This window comes from Felis catus, chromosome A1, assembly GCF_018350175.1.
Source record: "Felis catus isolate Fca126 chromosome A1, F.catus_Fca126_mat1.0, whole genome shotgun sequence".
NCBI lineage: Eukaryota > Metazoa > Chordata > Mammalia > Carnivora > Felidae > Felis > Felis catus.
The window spans coordinates 83,007,345-83,023,839 of NC_058368.1; the positions used below are offsets into that span (position 1 = coordinate 83,007,345).

Here is a 16,495-nt window from a genome sequence, read left to right on the forward strand (position 1 = left end):
AAGACCTAACAATTGTAAACATTTATGCTACAAATGTGATAATACCCAAATATATAAATCAATTATTCACAAACATAAAGAAAGCCATTGATAATAATAGCATAATAGCAGGGGACTTAAACACCACACTTAAAGCAATGGACATATCATCTGAACAGAAACAAAACAAAACAAAACAGACAAGGAAACAATAGCTTTGAATGACACACTGGACCAGATCAAATTAACAGATATATCCAGAACATTTCATCCGAAAGCAGCAGAATATGCTTTCTTCTCCAGTGCACATGGAACATTGTCCAGAATAGACCACATACTAGGACACACATCATCCCTCAACAAGTACAAAAAGATTGAGATCATACTGTGCATATTTTCTGACCGCAACACTATGAAACTTGAAATCAATCACAAGAAAGAAAAATTGGGTAGGTAACAAATACTTAGAGACTAAAAAAATCCTACTAAAGAATGAATGGGCTAACTAAGAAGTTAAAGAGGAAATTAAGAAGTAAATTAAGAAATAAAAACAAGAGAATATTATGAGCAATTATAAACCAATAAAATGAGCAATCTGGAAGAAATGGAAAATTTTCTAGAAACATATTCACTACGAAAACTGAAGCAAGAAGAAATAGAAAGTTTTAACAGACACATTACCAGTAAAGAAATTGAATTAGTAATAATTAAAAAAAAACTCCCAAAACAAGAGTCCAGGGCCAGATGGTTTTCCAGGGGAACTCTACCAAACATTTAATGGGGAGTTAACACCTATTCTCTTGAACCTGTTTCAAAAAATAGAAATGGAAGAAAACTTCCAAACTCTTTCTATGAGGCCAGCCAGCATTACCTTCATTCCAACACCAGACACCATACTAAAAAGGAGAAATACAGACCAATTCTCCTGATAAACATGCATACAAAAATCCTCAACAAGATATTAGCCAATGGGATCCAACAATATGTTAAAAAAAATTATTCACCACGACCAAGTGGGATTTATACCTGGAATGCAGGGGTGGTTCAATATCTGCAAAACAATCAATGTGATTCATCACATCAATAAAAGAAATGACAAGAACCACTTGAGCCTTTCAATAGATACAGAGAAAGAATTTGACAAAATACAACACCCTTTCTTGATAAAATCTCTCAATAAAGTAGGTATAGACAGAACATACCTCAAGATCATAAAAGCCATATATGAAAGACACAATGCTATTATCATCCTCAATGGGGAAAAACTGAGAGCTTTCCCCCTGAAGTCAGGAACAAGAGAAAGATGTCCACTATTCCCACTGCCATTCAACATAGTACTGGAAGTCTTAACTTCAACAATCAGAAAACACAAAGAAATAAAACGCATCCAAATCAGCCAGGAAGAGGTCAAACTTTCACTCTTCGCAGATGACTTGATACTCTATATGGAAAACCTTAAAGATTCCACCAGAAAACTGCTCGAACTGATTCATGAATTCAGCAAAGTTATAGGATTAAAATTAATGCACAGACATCTGTTGCATTCATATACACTAACAATGAAGGAACAGAAAAAGAAATCAAGGAATCGATCCCATTTACAATTGCACCTAAAAGCATAAAATACCTAGGAATAAATCTAACCAAAGAGGTGAAAAATCTATACACTGAAAACTATAGAAAGCTTCTGAAAGAAATTGGAGAAGACACAAAAAAAGGAAAAAAAAACATTTCTTGCTCCTAGGTGGGAAGAACAAATATTGTCAAAATGTCAATACTACCCAAAGCAATCTATATATTCAATGCAATACCTATCAAAATTACACCAGCATTCTTCACAGACCTAGAAAAAACCCTCCTAAATTTTGTGTGGAAGCAGAAAATAACCAGAATAGCCAAAGCAATCTTGAAAAAGAAAACCAAACAGGAGGCATCACAATCCCGGATTCAAGCTGTATTACAAAGTTGTAATAATCTAGATAGTATAGTATTGGCACAAGAAAAGATACTCAGATCAATAGAACAGAATAGAGAATCCAGAATGGACCCAGAAACATATGGCCAACTGATCTTTGACAAAACAGGAAAGACTATTCAGTGGAATAAAGACAGTGTCTTCAGCAATTGGTGCTGGAAAAACTGGACAGCAACATGCAGAAAAATGAACCTGGCCACTTTCTCACACCATACACAAAAATAAACTCAAAATGGATGAAAGAGCTCAATGTAAGACAGGAAGCCATCAAAATCCTCAAGGAGAAAGCAGGCAAAAACCTCTTTGATTTTTGCCATGCCAACTTCTTACTCAACATATCTCCAGAGGCAAGGGAAACGAAAGCAAAAATGAACTATTGGGACCTCATCAAAATAAAAAGCTTCTGCACAGTGAAAGAAATAATTAGCAAAACTAAAAGGCATGTGGCAGAATGGGAGAAGATATTTGCAAATGACATAGCCAAAGGGTTAGTATCCAAAATCTATAAAGAACTTACCAAACTAAACACCCAGAAAACAAATAATCCAGTGAAGAAATTGGTAAATGATATGAGTAGACACTTCTCCAAAGAAGACATCCAGATGGCCAACTGACACATGAAAAAATACTCAACATCACTTGTCAGGGAAATTCAAATCAAAACCACAAAGAGATACCACCTCACGCCTGTCAAAGTGGGTAGCAGTAACAACTCAGGCAACAACAGATGCTGGCAAGGATATGGATTAGAGGATCTCTTTTGCACTGCTGGTAAGAATGCAAACTGGTGCAGCCACTCTGGAAAATAGTATGGAGGTTCTTCAAAAACCTAAAAATAGAACTACCCTATGATCCAGCAATTGCACTACTAGGTATTTATCCAACAGATACAGGTATGGTGTTTCAAAGGGGCACGTGCACCACAATGTTCATAGCAGCACTATCAAGAATAGCCAAAGTATGGAAAGAGCCCAAATGTCCATCGATGGATGAATAGATAAAGAAGATGTTTCATACACACACACACACAATGGAGTATTACTTGGAAATCGCAAAAATGAAATCTTGCCATTTGCAACTACATGGATGGAACTGTAGGGTATTATACTAAGCGAAATTAGTCAGTCAGAGAAAGACAAATATCATATGACTTCACTCATATGAAGACTTTAAGACATAGAACATATGAACACAAAGGATGAGAAGCAAAAATCATATAAAAAGAGGGAGGGGGACAAAACATAAGAGACTCTTAAATATGGATGGAGAACAGAGGGTTACTGGAAGGGCTGTAGGAAGTCGGATGGGCTAAATGGGTAGGGGGAATCAAGGAATCTACCCCTGAAATCATATGCTAACTTGAATGTAAATGAAAAATTAATTAATTAATTAAAAAAATCTCCAACAAACAAAAGTCCAGGGACAAATGGCTTCCCAAGACTTTCCCAAGGAAATTCTATCAGATATTTAAGAAGCATAATACTTATTTTCCTCAAACTATTCAAAAAAAAAAACAAAACAGAAACGGAAAGAAAACTTCCAAACTCACTATGCAAGGTCAGCATTACATTTATTCCAAAACCACACAATGATCCGACTACAAAGGATGACTACAAGCCAATATCCCTGATGAACACAAATGCAAAAATTCTCAGGAATACACTAACAAATTTAATTCAACATTACATTAAAATGATTATTCACCACAATTAAGTGGTATTTATCCCTGGGATGCAGGGCTGGTTCAATATTCACACATCAATCAACGTGATACACCACTAATAAAAGAAAGGATAAGAACCATATGATCTTGTCAATAAATGCAGAAAAAGCATTTAACGAAGTACAGCATCCATTCTTGATAAAAGTAGGGATAGATGAAACATACCTCAACATTTAAATGTCATATATGAAAGACAAATAGCTAATATCGTTCTCAATGGGAAAAAATAAAACCTGAAAGCCCTTTTCCCATAGCTAAGAACAAGACAAGGATGCCTATACTTACTATTGCTACTTAGCATAGTACTGGAAATCTTAGCCTCTGCAATCAGACACAAAGAAATAAATGTCATACAAATTGGCAAGGAAGACGTCAAACTCAAATTTGCAGATTACATGATACTTTGTGTAGAAAACCTGAAAGATTCCACCAAAATATTGCTAGAACCAATGCGTGAATTCAGTAGAGTCACAAAAAGGAAAATAAATGTGCAGAAATCTGTTGCATTTCTATATGCAAAGAACAAAGCGAAAAAAGAAATCAAGGAATCATCCTATTTACAATTGTAACAAAACCAACATACTTAGGAATAAACCTAACCAAAAAGATAAAAATATTGTACTCTGAAAACTATAGAAGACATAAAATAAAGGGGACACAAAGAAATGGAAAGCATCCCATACTCATGGATTAGAACAAACTTTGTTAAAATGTCTATAGTACTTAAAGCAATCTACACATTTAATACAATTACAACCAAAATACCACCAGCATTTATTTTTTCAGAGATAGAACAAACTATCAAAAAATGTGTAAGGAACCACAAAATACCCCAAATATCTGAAACAATCCTGAAAAATAAAAACAAAACTGGAGGCATAACTGTTCTGGATTTCAAGCTATATTATAAAGCTCACAAACTGTGAGATGAAGTCCTGCATTGGGCATTATGCTGAGCATAGAGTCTGCTTGGTATTCTCTCTCTTTCTCTCTCTTTGCTCCTCCCTTGCTTGAACTCTCTCTTTCTCTCTCAAAATAAATAAATAAACAAACATTAAAAAAAACAAAAGGAATTAACATTGGGGAATTAAAAGAGGCAAATCAAGAAACACTCAAATGTACTGAGCAAACTGATGATTACTGGAAGGAAGGTGGGCAGGGGGACGGGTTAAATATGTGATGGGTATTGAGGGCACGTGTGATGAACACTGGCTTTTGTATATAAGTGATGAATCAGTAAATTCTACACTTGAAACTAATATTACACTGTAGTTAACTAATTTAAATTAAAATTTGTAAGAAAAATGTTAATCAAAATGTAAGATTTGTTACTAATACAGGCCTCAGTCTTATATGAGCCTGAAGTAAATAGTGAATGTGTAGACTAACCATCCTTAAATACCAATGGTAAGTTACCAAATGACTAGATTTATTAATAAAATCCCGTCACATGACAGAACCTGTGAACATTATAATAAAAACTCGCTAATTCAAACTGTGGGAGAACATTAATCTAACGGAGGAAAAGGTTCCAATTCTGGTGTATTTAAGAAGAAATATCATTTTATCTTTTTCAAGCACAATGAATTGCCATTTAGTTAAAATAATTAAGGAGTTTCTGGATTTGCTTAATTAAGAGTTATGCAACATGTATCAATTTGTCAGCTTTCGTGGAATTAAATAAAATGATATGTATTTAAAACTAATTTAATTAATTAAAATTTGGGGAAAATTTTAAAAAATTTAAAAATAAATAAATCAGGAAAATAAAGAGTAAAAAGGAAAAAAAAAGATTCCCCCAATGATTATGTTATATAACCAAAGTACATTATCCAACTCAGAAAACTGACTTTGGTAGTACACTATTATACCTCATTTGAGTATCACCACTTCTCTTATGCAATTGTGTGTGTGTGTGTATAATATAGAGTTCTATAAAATTTTGCCACATTGTTAATGCATATAAAGATTACTACAATAATGATAAAGACTTTTTCACAACAATACTCTTTTGTATTACTTCCTAATAGTCACACCTCTGATCTATTTTTCATTATTATAATTTCATCTCTCTCTTTCTCTCTTTCTCTTTCTCATACATATGTATATACATATACACACACACATATATGTGCATCTATATACATGTATAAATATATACATATGGATACACTACATATATGCATATACTTTATAGTCTGAGATAGTCTTGTTAACTTAGCACAATGCCCTTAAGAGATCTACCAAGTCAATAGCATGTATCAAAAATTTACTTTACTTCTGAGAACCATTATATTGTATGGTTGAGTGAAGGTTTTAAAATATATATATTAACATTCAATGATTTTTAATATTATGCTAACAATCTTCATCATCATTATCATCACCATCATTGTTATCATCATCATTTGTATAACATGTTTATATTGGCTTTTAACGTTTAGGGAGAAATTTGCTGCACTGTTCTTTAATATTTTCATTTTACCTTTTTTCCTTACCTTTTGATTATGTTTAATCATTTTTTTCTACCCCCCCCATCTCCTGCTTCAGGCAACAGCCAATCTGTTCTATTTGTAAGCTTGTTTTACCTGGTTTTTAAATTCCACCTACAAGAAAGATCATATGGAATTTGTCTTCCTCCAAATGGCCTGTTTCTCATGCATAATAACTTCAAGTTCCATCCATATTGTCTCAAATAGCAAAATCTCATTTTTATGGCTGAATAGTATTCCATTGTATACATATGCCCATTAATGGACACTTAGGTTATTTCCATATCTTGACTATTGTAAATAATGCTGCAATGAATATAAAAGTGCATATGTCATTTCCAGTCAGTGTTTTTTATTTTCTTTGGATAAATACCCAGAAATGGAACAATAGGGTAGTTTTACTTTTTGCTTTTTTTGAATAACTTCCATACTCTTCCATAGTGACTGCACCAATTTACATTTCCACCAATAGTGCACATCGTAATCAACTCCTGTTATTTCTTGTCTTTTTGGTAATAGCCATTCTGAGAGATGTGAGTTCATATCTCATTGTGGTTTCTATTTAAATTTCCCTGATGAAAATACTTTAAGCATCACTTCATGACTATGGGCCATATGTGTGTCTTCTTTGGAAATTGTCTATTCGGATCTTCCTTTTTTTTAATCAAACGGTTAATTTGCTTTTGAGTTTAATGAGTTCTTTATATATTTTGTGTATTAAACTCTTATCATGTACATGGTTTTCAACTATTTTGTCCCATCCAATAGGTTTCTTTTTCATTTTGTTAATGGCATTCTTTGTATGAAAGCTTTGTAGTTTGATTTTATCCCACTTGTTTATTTTTGCCTTTATTCCTTTTACTTTTGTACCAAATTTAAATGATCACCAGGATCTATGTCAAAGGGTTTATTGCCTATATTAAAGTCTTTAATTAAGACTTAAATTTTGTTTGTGGTGTAAGATAGTGACCCAGTATCATTCATTTGCATGTACCTATTTTTCCCAACTGCATTTAGTGAGGAAACTTTCCTTTCCCCATTGTGTATTCTTGGTCACTGTGTCCTAAACTAATTTACCATGTATGCTTTGGTTTATTTCTGAGTCTCTATTCTGCTTCATTGATCTATGCATATGTTTTATGCCAATGAATACTGTTTTAATTACTATGGCTTTATAATAGAGTTTGGAATCAGGAACATGATGCCTTCAGCTTTGTTTTTCTCAAAATTACATTGGGTATTCGGGGTCTTTTGCTGTTCTATATATTTTTTTGATGATTTGTTCTATTTTTGTGAATAATAACATTAGAATATTGATAAAGATTTCATTGAATTCATATATCACTTTGAAGAGTATGGACATTTTAGCAATATTGACTCTTGTAATCCATGAGCACAGAATATTTTTCCACTTGTGTCTTTTTTAATTTCTTTCACTATTGTCTTTACAGAATACAGGTCTTTCACCTTTTTTGTAAAATTGCTTTCTAGGTGTTTTATTATTTTTGATGTGTTATAAATGAGAATTCTTTTTAATTTTTTTTGATATTTTGTAGTATATGCTATGTAGTGTTGGCGATGGTTATAGCCAACATGAAACAGCAAGTGTTTTGATTTAAATTTTGTATCTTGCAGCTTTACTGGATGTGTTTATTAGTTATATTGGCCTTGTTGGTGGAGTTTAGGGGTTTCTATATATAAAATCATGTAATCTGAAATAAGTGACAGTTGTACTCTTACTTTTCAGTTTGGAGGTATTTTATTTTTCTTTTGTAATGAGTCTGGGTAAGACTTCCAATACAATGTTGAATAAAAATGGCTTGAGAGGGCAACCTTGTCTTATTTCTGATCTTAGAGGAAAAAAGTTAAACTTTTCCTTGCTGAGGATGGTGTCACCTGTGGATTTATCATTTATGGCCCTGATTACATGGATGTATACTCTTTCTATACTTATTTTGTTTAAAGTTTTTATAATAAATGTATGCCAAATTTTAAAATGATTTTTCAGTATGTATTGAGTTGATTATACACTTTCTATCCTTTATTTTGTTAATGTTGTGTATCACATTGACTGATTTTCCAATGTTGAACAATGCATGCATCCTTGGAGTGAATCCCACTCAATCATTATGTATGAGATTTTGAATGTAGTGTATAATTCTATTTGTTACTATTTTGTTGAGGATTATTGCATCTATATTCACCAGGGATGTTGATCTGTAATTTTATTTTCTTTAAACATTTTTGTGTGGTGTTGTCGTGAAGGTAACTGTGGTTTCATAAAATATGTTTAGATTTTAATTCTCTTCTATTTTTTGGAAGAGCTTGAATGTTGTTACAATTCACCAGTGAAGCCATCTGGTTCCAAACTTTTCTTTGAAAAAATTTTTGATTATTGACTTAATGTCCTTATTAGTAATAAACCATTGAGTATTTCTTTATAGTTCAGGCTTGGTAAGTTGTATGTCGCTAGGACTTACCCACATTTACAGTTTGTAAAATTTGTTGCTTCATAATTGTTCATAGACGTTACATAAACCCCCCACCATTTTTTTGTATTTTTATGGTAACAGTTGTAAAGTTGTAACATCTGTTTTAATTGCCATTAAAAGTCTCATCTTTTTTTTTTTCTTTTTTAGAGTCTAGGTAAATATTTGTCAATTTTGCTTATGTAAAAAAAACGTAGTTTTTTTTTTTTCAAGTAAGCTTCATGCTTAGCGTGCAGTCCAACATGGGGCTTGAACTCAGGACCCTGAGATCAAGACCTGAGCTGAGACCAAGAAGAGCCCACTTAGCCGACTGAGGCACCCAGGTGCACCGATTTTATTGATGTTTTTATATTGTCTTTTTAATATCTATTTCATATAGTTTTCTTCTAATATTTGTTTTTTCTCCTTCCACAAACTTTGGACTTCATTTTTTCAGTTTTTTTTCTAGTTTCTTAAGATGCAATGCTGTTTATTTTAGACTTTTCTTGTTTCTTCAGGTAGGCATTTGCCAAAATAAACTTTCCTTTTAGAATTGCTTTACCTGAATGTCATAAGTTTTAATACACTTTATTTTTATTTTCATTAGTACCAACATATTTTAATTAATTTTTTAATTTCTTATTTGATCCATCAGTTGTTCGGTAATATGTTATTTAATTTCCACATATTTCTATTTCTGAAATTTTCAATTATCTTTATGTAATTTCTAGTTTCATACCATTGTGGACCAAAAATAGATACCTCATATGATTCCCATCCTTTAAAATTCACTAAGGCTTGTTTTTTGGCTGAACATATAATCTATCCTGGAGAGTGTTCCATATGCAGTTGGGAAGAAAGTGTATTCTCTTGCTTTTGAATGCAGTGTTCTGTATATATCTAAGTTGTTAATACTCTCATTTTAAACCTCAACAAAAAAACTTTGAGGAAACCAGCTGCCTAAAATTTTCAATAATAAAATTAATGGAAAGTTCAGTGACTCTCTTTCTGGTAGGTAAATAATGTACAAATTTATTCAACTCCATTCATTTGCTATTTATCATCTATTTCATTTTCTTATGTTTTTAAGCACATTTGGAGAAAGCCTACGATTTGTCAATGCCATATTCATTCTCCACATCTTATCTTTTAACAACGTCTCTAGTCTTGTAGAACAAAAAATATACTCAGGATGAAAAAAATAAGGTTTATCTTATTTCCTTCTGCCAGGGGAAGATGATCAGTTGAGGCTCTTTCAAACTTTTGAAAAGGCATGATATAACTAGTATTACCTTTTGTCTTATTCTTCTTTAAAATAAAGGGATGATGTGTGACTGCAGCAGCCATATAAAAACAAAGGAGAAAGAATAGAATTGCATATAACACTTAGTTCTGCCATCTGTGAGCCACTGAATCTGTGCTAGCAAAAGAGAAATTCTAGAATTCTGTTTTATGCTATCTGACATAGTCATTAACTGATACACATTTTTTTCTCTCTAGTATTGTTCAAATACATGGTTACCATATTTTAAGTAAAATATTACAAAATTTATTTATTGATATGTGTTGCTTTTGTTTTTTGCACTGATGATATGTCTATACAAAAAACAAGAGCCATATCATTAAATAATCAGGTCTACTTTTGTTTTCTTTTTTTTAATTTTATTTATTTATTTTGAGAGAGAGAGAGAAACAGAGCACAAGTGGGGGGAGGGGCAGAAAGAGAGGGAGACATAGAATCTGAAACAGGCTCCAGGTTCTGAGTTGTCAGCACAGAGCCCGATGTGGGGCTCAAACCCATGAACCATGAGATCATAACCTGAGCCAAAGTCAGATGCTTAACCAACTAAGCCACCCAGGCACCCCTCTGTGTGTGTGTGCGTGTGTGTGTGCCTGTGTGTGTGTGTTTGTGTGTGTGTTTAATCAGGTCTACTTTTAATAAGACAATTCATAAATCATTTAAAAACTACTCTATTTTTAAGTTTGAACCTAAAACATGAAGATTGTTTTCACTTTTTCTGTCATTTAATAAAAATGTTTATATTTTATTTTCCCATTCTGCAAATCCTCTAGCATACGGACACACTTAATAATGTTAATAATTAACCATGGCTAATAATTACAAACAAGGGATTTTCCATAACTGTCTTATATAATGACAATCAACTGTTTGATTTTTTATTTTTTCGAGTAAACATATATATTCAGAGGATAGAGACTACAGCTAAATATTAATTGACAAACTAATGGGATACACTAGATATTTTATTTCAAATCTGATTATAAAATGACCGGTGTAAATAATAAATTTTACATAATAAGCTAACAAAGAAGAAGAGAGAACAGACAGGGCAGAAAAAAATATTTAAAGAAATACTAGTTTAAATTTTTGTCTAATTTGGGGAAGAAAACACACATCCAGGTGCAGGAAGTAAGATAACACTTAACTAGATAAACCAAATGAAGGCCATGATGAGACACATACTAATTAAAATGGCAAAAGTTAATTAGAATTTTAAAGGCACCAAGACAAGAATTTAAAAGCAGTTACACATGAGCAAACTTCATAAGGCTATCAATTGATTTTTCAGCAGAAATTTTAAAGACCATAAATGAATACCATTATATATTCAAAGTATAGGAAAAAAAAGAAAAGAAAGACAAAAGAAAGAAAGAAAGAAAGAGAAAGAAAGAAAAAAGAAAGAAAACAAATTGGAACCAAGAATACTCTACCTGACATGTTACCATTCAAAATTGAAGAGAAATAGAGTTTCTCAGGTAAAGAAAAGTAAAAGGAGTCAATCATCACCAAACCAACCTTCATAAAATGTAAGAGAATTCTTTAAGTGAAAAGAAAAGGTTGTAGCTAGGGCTAAGAAAATTATTAAAGCAAAAAATTTCACACACAAAAAGGAAACATATGTTAAAAGTAATAGATTCATCATTTATAAAGCCAGTATGGAAGTTAAAAGAGAAAAGAAATAAAATCAATCATATCTACAAAAGTTAGTCAAAGGACCAATAAAAAAAAATGTAAATTACGTATATGTAAAATGTATAAGGAGTCAGTAAAAATTTAATGCTTTTAGAATGTATTTTAACTTAAGAAACCATCAATGTCATATAGACTATTATACACACAGAGTGTTATATATAAACAAAATAGTAACCACAAGTCAAAAACCTGTAATAGATACATTACAAATAAAGATAAAGAGATCAAAACACAAAAATAAATAAAACCATCAAACCACAAGGAAAGAGAGTGAGAAAAGAAGCAATGAATAGAGAACTACAAAAGCATACACAAAGTAGTAAACAAAATGTCAATAAGTACAGACCTATCAATAATCAATTTAGATGGAAATGCAGTAAATCCTCCAATCAAAAGACATAAGATGACAATGGATTAAAAAAACACCCATAGGAGCATCTGGGTGGCTCAGTCGGTTAAGCAGCCAATTTAGGCTCAGGTCATGATCTCACAGTTTGTGGGTTCCAGCCCTCATTGGGCTCCAGGCTGACAGCTCAGAGCCTGAAGCCTCCTTTGGATTCTTTGTCTCCCTCTCTCTCCGTTCCACTCCCCTTCTTGCCCTCTGTCTCTAAAATAAAAAACATTTAGAAAAGTAAAAAATACTCATCAATAAGCTCCTTACACGTGACTCACTTCAGATCTAAAGACACAGAAAGACTGAAAGTGAAGGAATGGAAAAAGACACAATGCAAATGGAAGCATAAATGTGTCAAGATAGCACTACTTAGAAAAAATATGCTTTAAAACAAAGACTCTAGCAGAAGATAAAGTAGGATATTACATAAAAATATTAAACCAATAGCAGAATATGACAATTGTAAATATATATGCATCCAAAATTGGAACACCTAAATAAAGTAAATATTAACAGATATTACAAAATCTTCAGTAATACAATAATAGTAAAGTTTTAACACCACCCTCTATCATCAGATTATCTAAACACAAATCAGCACCAACAAAATAACAACAAAACAAAAAAACAACAACAGCAAGAACAAACAGTAGCTATGAATGACACGTTAAATCAAATAGGCTTTACAAATATGTATAGAACATTTCATCCAAAAACGGCAGAATACATGTACTTTTCAGGTGCTCATGGTATATTCATGATAGATCACATACTGGGCCACAAAAATCTCAACAAATTTAAGAAGATTGAAATCATACCAAGCATATTTTCTGAATTGAACAGTATCAACTAGAAATCAGTTACAAAAAAGGAGGAAAAAACACGAGCATTTGACGGTCAGCAATGTTACTAAGCGAACGATGGGGGTGCTTGATTGGCACAGTCAATAGAATATGCAACTGTTGATCTCAGGGTTGTGAGTTTGAGCCCTATGTTGGGTGTAGAGACTAGTTTAAAATAAAATTTTGGGACACCTGGGTGATTCAGTTAAGTGTCTGATTCTTGAATTCAGCTAAGGTTATGATCTCACAGTTCATGGGTTGAAGCCCTGTGTTGGGCTCTATGCTGACAGTGTTGAGCCTACTTGGGATTTTTCTCTCCCTCTTTCTCTTCCCCTCACCTGCTCACACTTGTGCTCTTTCTTGCCCTCAAAACTAAATAAGTAAACAGTTAAGAAATAAAATGTAAAAAAAAACTAGTGTGTCAAAAAGAATGTGAAATAGAATGTACAAAAATATGTAGAGACAAATTAAAATGAATAATTCTGTGGATACAGCAAAAGCTGTTCTATGACAGAAGTTTCTAACAAGACTAACTCAGAAAAGAGTAAATATCTCAAATAAACAATCTAACCTTACATATAAAAGAACTAGAAAAAATAAGAAGAAAGTCAAAAACTAATAGAAACAAATACTAAAGAGCATAGCAGAAATAAATTAAAGACAAAAAAATGAAAAATATAAAGGAAAATTAAAACTTTTTTGAATAATAAACTCAGACTCATCAAGAAAAAAAAAGAGACTGTAGTCAAAAAAAGCAGACATAAAGTAGAAATAACAACTGACACCACAGAAATACAAATATTAACACTATACTATAAAATACTTATATGCCACTTATATGCCACTATTTATGCCCAGGCTGTTCAGTGGGTTAAGCATCTGACTTGATTTTGGTTCATGTCATGAACTTGCAGTTCATGATTTCGAGCACAGTATTAGGCTCTGTGCTGATAGTGCAGAGCCTGCTAGGGATTCCCTTTCTTTTCTCTCTGCCCCTCCCCTACTCTCTCTCTCTCTCTCTCTCAAAATAAATAAATAAACGTTAAAAAAATTTAAAAATATACATGCAAACAAATTGGACACAGTAGAACAAATGGATGAATTCCTAGAAATGTATGATGTTCCCAATTTGAATCAGAAATAGAAAATGTGAACTTCCAAATTCATTCTACATGTCCAGCATTGCCCATAAAACAAAACCAAATATACCAGAAGAAGAAGATCATGATGAAGCAGAAGAAGCAGAAGTATTAGGATGAGGGGAGGGAGGAGGACAAGGAGGAAATTATAAACAAGTATCTCTGATCTACATAGATGAACGTGAATATAGAATAGAAAAGAAGAAATAGCATTTCCCATTTTTAAAGATAGTGTGATATTCTTTATTAAAAAATAATTTCAGGGGCACCTGGGTGGCTTGGTCGGTTAAGCGTCCGACTTCGGCTCAGGTCATGATCTCACGGTCTGTGGGTTCGAGCCCCGCGTCGGGCTCTGTGCTGACAGCTCAGAGCCTGGAGCCTGTTTTGGATTCTTTGTCTCCTTCTCTCTGTGACCCTCCTCCGTTCATGCTCTGTCTCTCTGTTGCAAAAATAAGTAAACGTTAAAAAAAAATAATTTCAAGGATCTGCAAAACACATCCAGCAAAATTAAAGAATTCAGCAAAGTGAGCTAGTTCTAATCTAAAGACATAGGGTGTCAGAATGGATAAAAATAACAAGGCCCACATATATATATGCTGCATACAAGAGGTTCTTTTCAGAGTAAAAGACACCTGTAGATTGAATAAAGAGAGGAGAAACATTTATCAGACAAATTAGTATCAAAGGAAAGCTGGAGTGGAAATGTTTATATCAGAAAATAACTAGATTTTTAAACCAAAGATTATAAAAGTGTTGAATAAAGGACCTATCTTCTCGTAAAAGGGACAATCCACAAAGATCTGACAATTGTAAACATTTATGTCTCTAGCATGATTTGGGAGTACCCAAGTATATAAAACAATTTGTAACAAACATACAGGAACATATTGATAACAATACAATAATAGGGCACTAGAACACACCACTTACAGCAATGGACAGATAATCCAAGCAGAAAATCAAAAAGGAAACAATGGCTTTAAATGACACACTGGACCAGAGAGAATTAAGATACATTGAGATTATTCCATCCTAAACGAGCAGTATATACATTGTTTCAAGTTCTCAAGGGACATTTTTCAGGTTAGATCACATTGGGCACAAATTAAGCTTCAACAAATACATCCTTTCTGAATACAACACTATTAAACTTAATGTCAACCACAACAGCAATGTGGGAAGACCATAAACACGTGAAGGATAAACAGCATGCTATTGAACAAAAACAATGGGTCAACAAGAAATCGAAGAAGAAATAAAAAATTATTTGGATCAATTGTAAATGGGTTCTATTGTTTGATTTCCCTTTGGTTGCTTCATTGTTGGTGTATAGAAATGCAACCGATTTCTGTGCATTGATTTTATTTTACCTTATTTTTTCAATATATGAAATTTATTGTCAAATTGGTTTCCATACAACACCCAGTGCTCATCCCAAAAGGTGCCCCCCTGATACCCATCATCCACCCTCCCCTCCCTCCCACCCCCAATAAACCCTCAGTTTGTTCTCAGTTTTTAAGAGTCTCTTATGCTTTGGCTCTGTCCCTCTCTAACCTCTTTTTTTTCCTTCCCTCCCCCATGGGTTTCTGTTAGCTTTCTCAGGATACACATAAGAGTGAAAACATATGGTATCTGTCTTTCTCTGTATGGCTTATTTCACTTAGCATCACACTCTCCAGTTCCATCCACGTGGCTACAAAGGGCCATATTTCATTCTTTCTCATTGCCACGTAGTACTCCATTGTGTATATAAACCACAATTTCTTTATCCATTCATCAGTTGATGGACATTTAGGCTCTTTCCATAATTTGGCTATTGTTGAGAGTGCTGCTATAAACACTGGGGTACAAGTGCCCCTATGCATCAGTACTCCTGTATCCCTTGGGTAAATTCCTAGCAGTGTAATTGCTGGGTCATAGGGTAGGTCTATTTTTAATTTTTGGAGGAACCTCCACACTGTTTTCCAGAGTGGCTGCACCAATTTGCATTCCCACCAACAGTGCAAGAGGGTTCCCATTTCTCCACATCCTCGCCAGCATCTATAGTCTCCTGATTTGTTCATTTTGGCCACTCTGACTGGCGTGAGGTGGTATATGAGTGTGGTTTTGATTTGTATTTCCCTGATGAGGAGTGACGTTGAGCATAGTTTCATGTGCCTGTTGGCCATCCGGATGTCTTCTTTAGAGAATGTTTAGAAAATATTCATGTTTTCGCCCCATTTCTTCACTGGATTATTTGTTTTTTGGGTGTGCAGTTTAGTGAGCTCTTTATAGAGTTTGGATACTAGCCCTTTGTCCAATATGTCATTTGCAAATATCTTTTCCCAATCCGTTGGTTGCCTTTTAGTTTTGCTGGTTGTTTCCTTTGCTGTGCAGAAGCTTTTTATCTTCATAAGGTCCCAGTAGTTCATTTTTGCTTTTAATTCCCTTGCCTCTGGGGATGTGTCAAGTAAGAAATTGCTACGAGGTCAGAGAGGTTTTTTCCTGC

At 33.3% G+C, this 16,495-nt stretch overlaps 1 pseudogene; it reads right to left on the reverse strand.

The window, feature by feature from the left end:
- The window catches only part of LOC109499939, a 58,019-nt pseudogene that overhangs the window by 11,879 nt on the left and 29,645 nt on the right, over nucleotides 1-16,495 (reverse strand).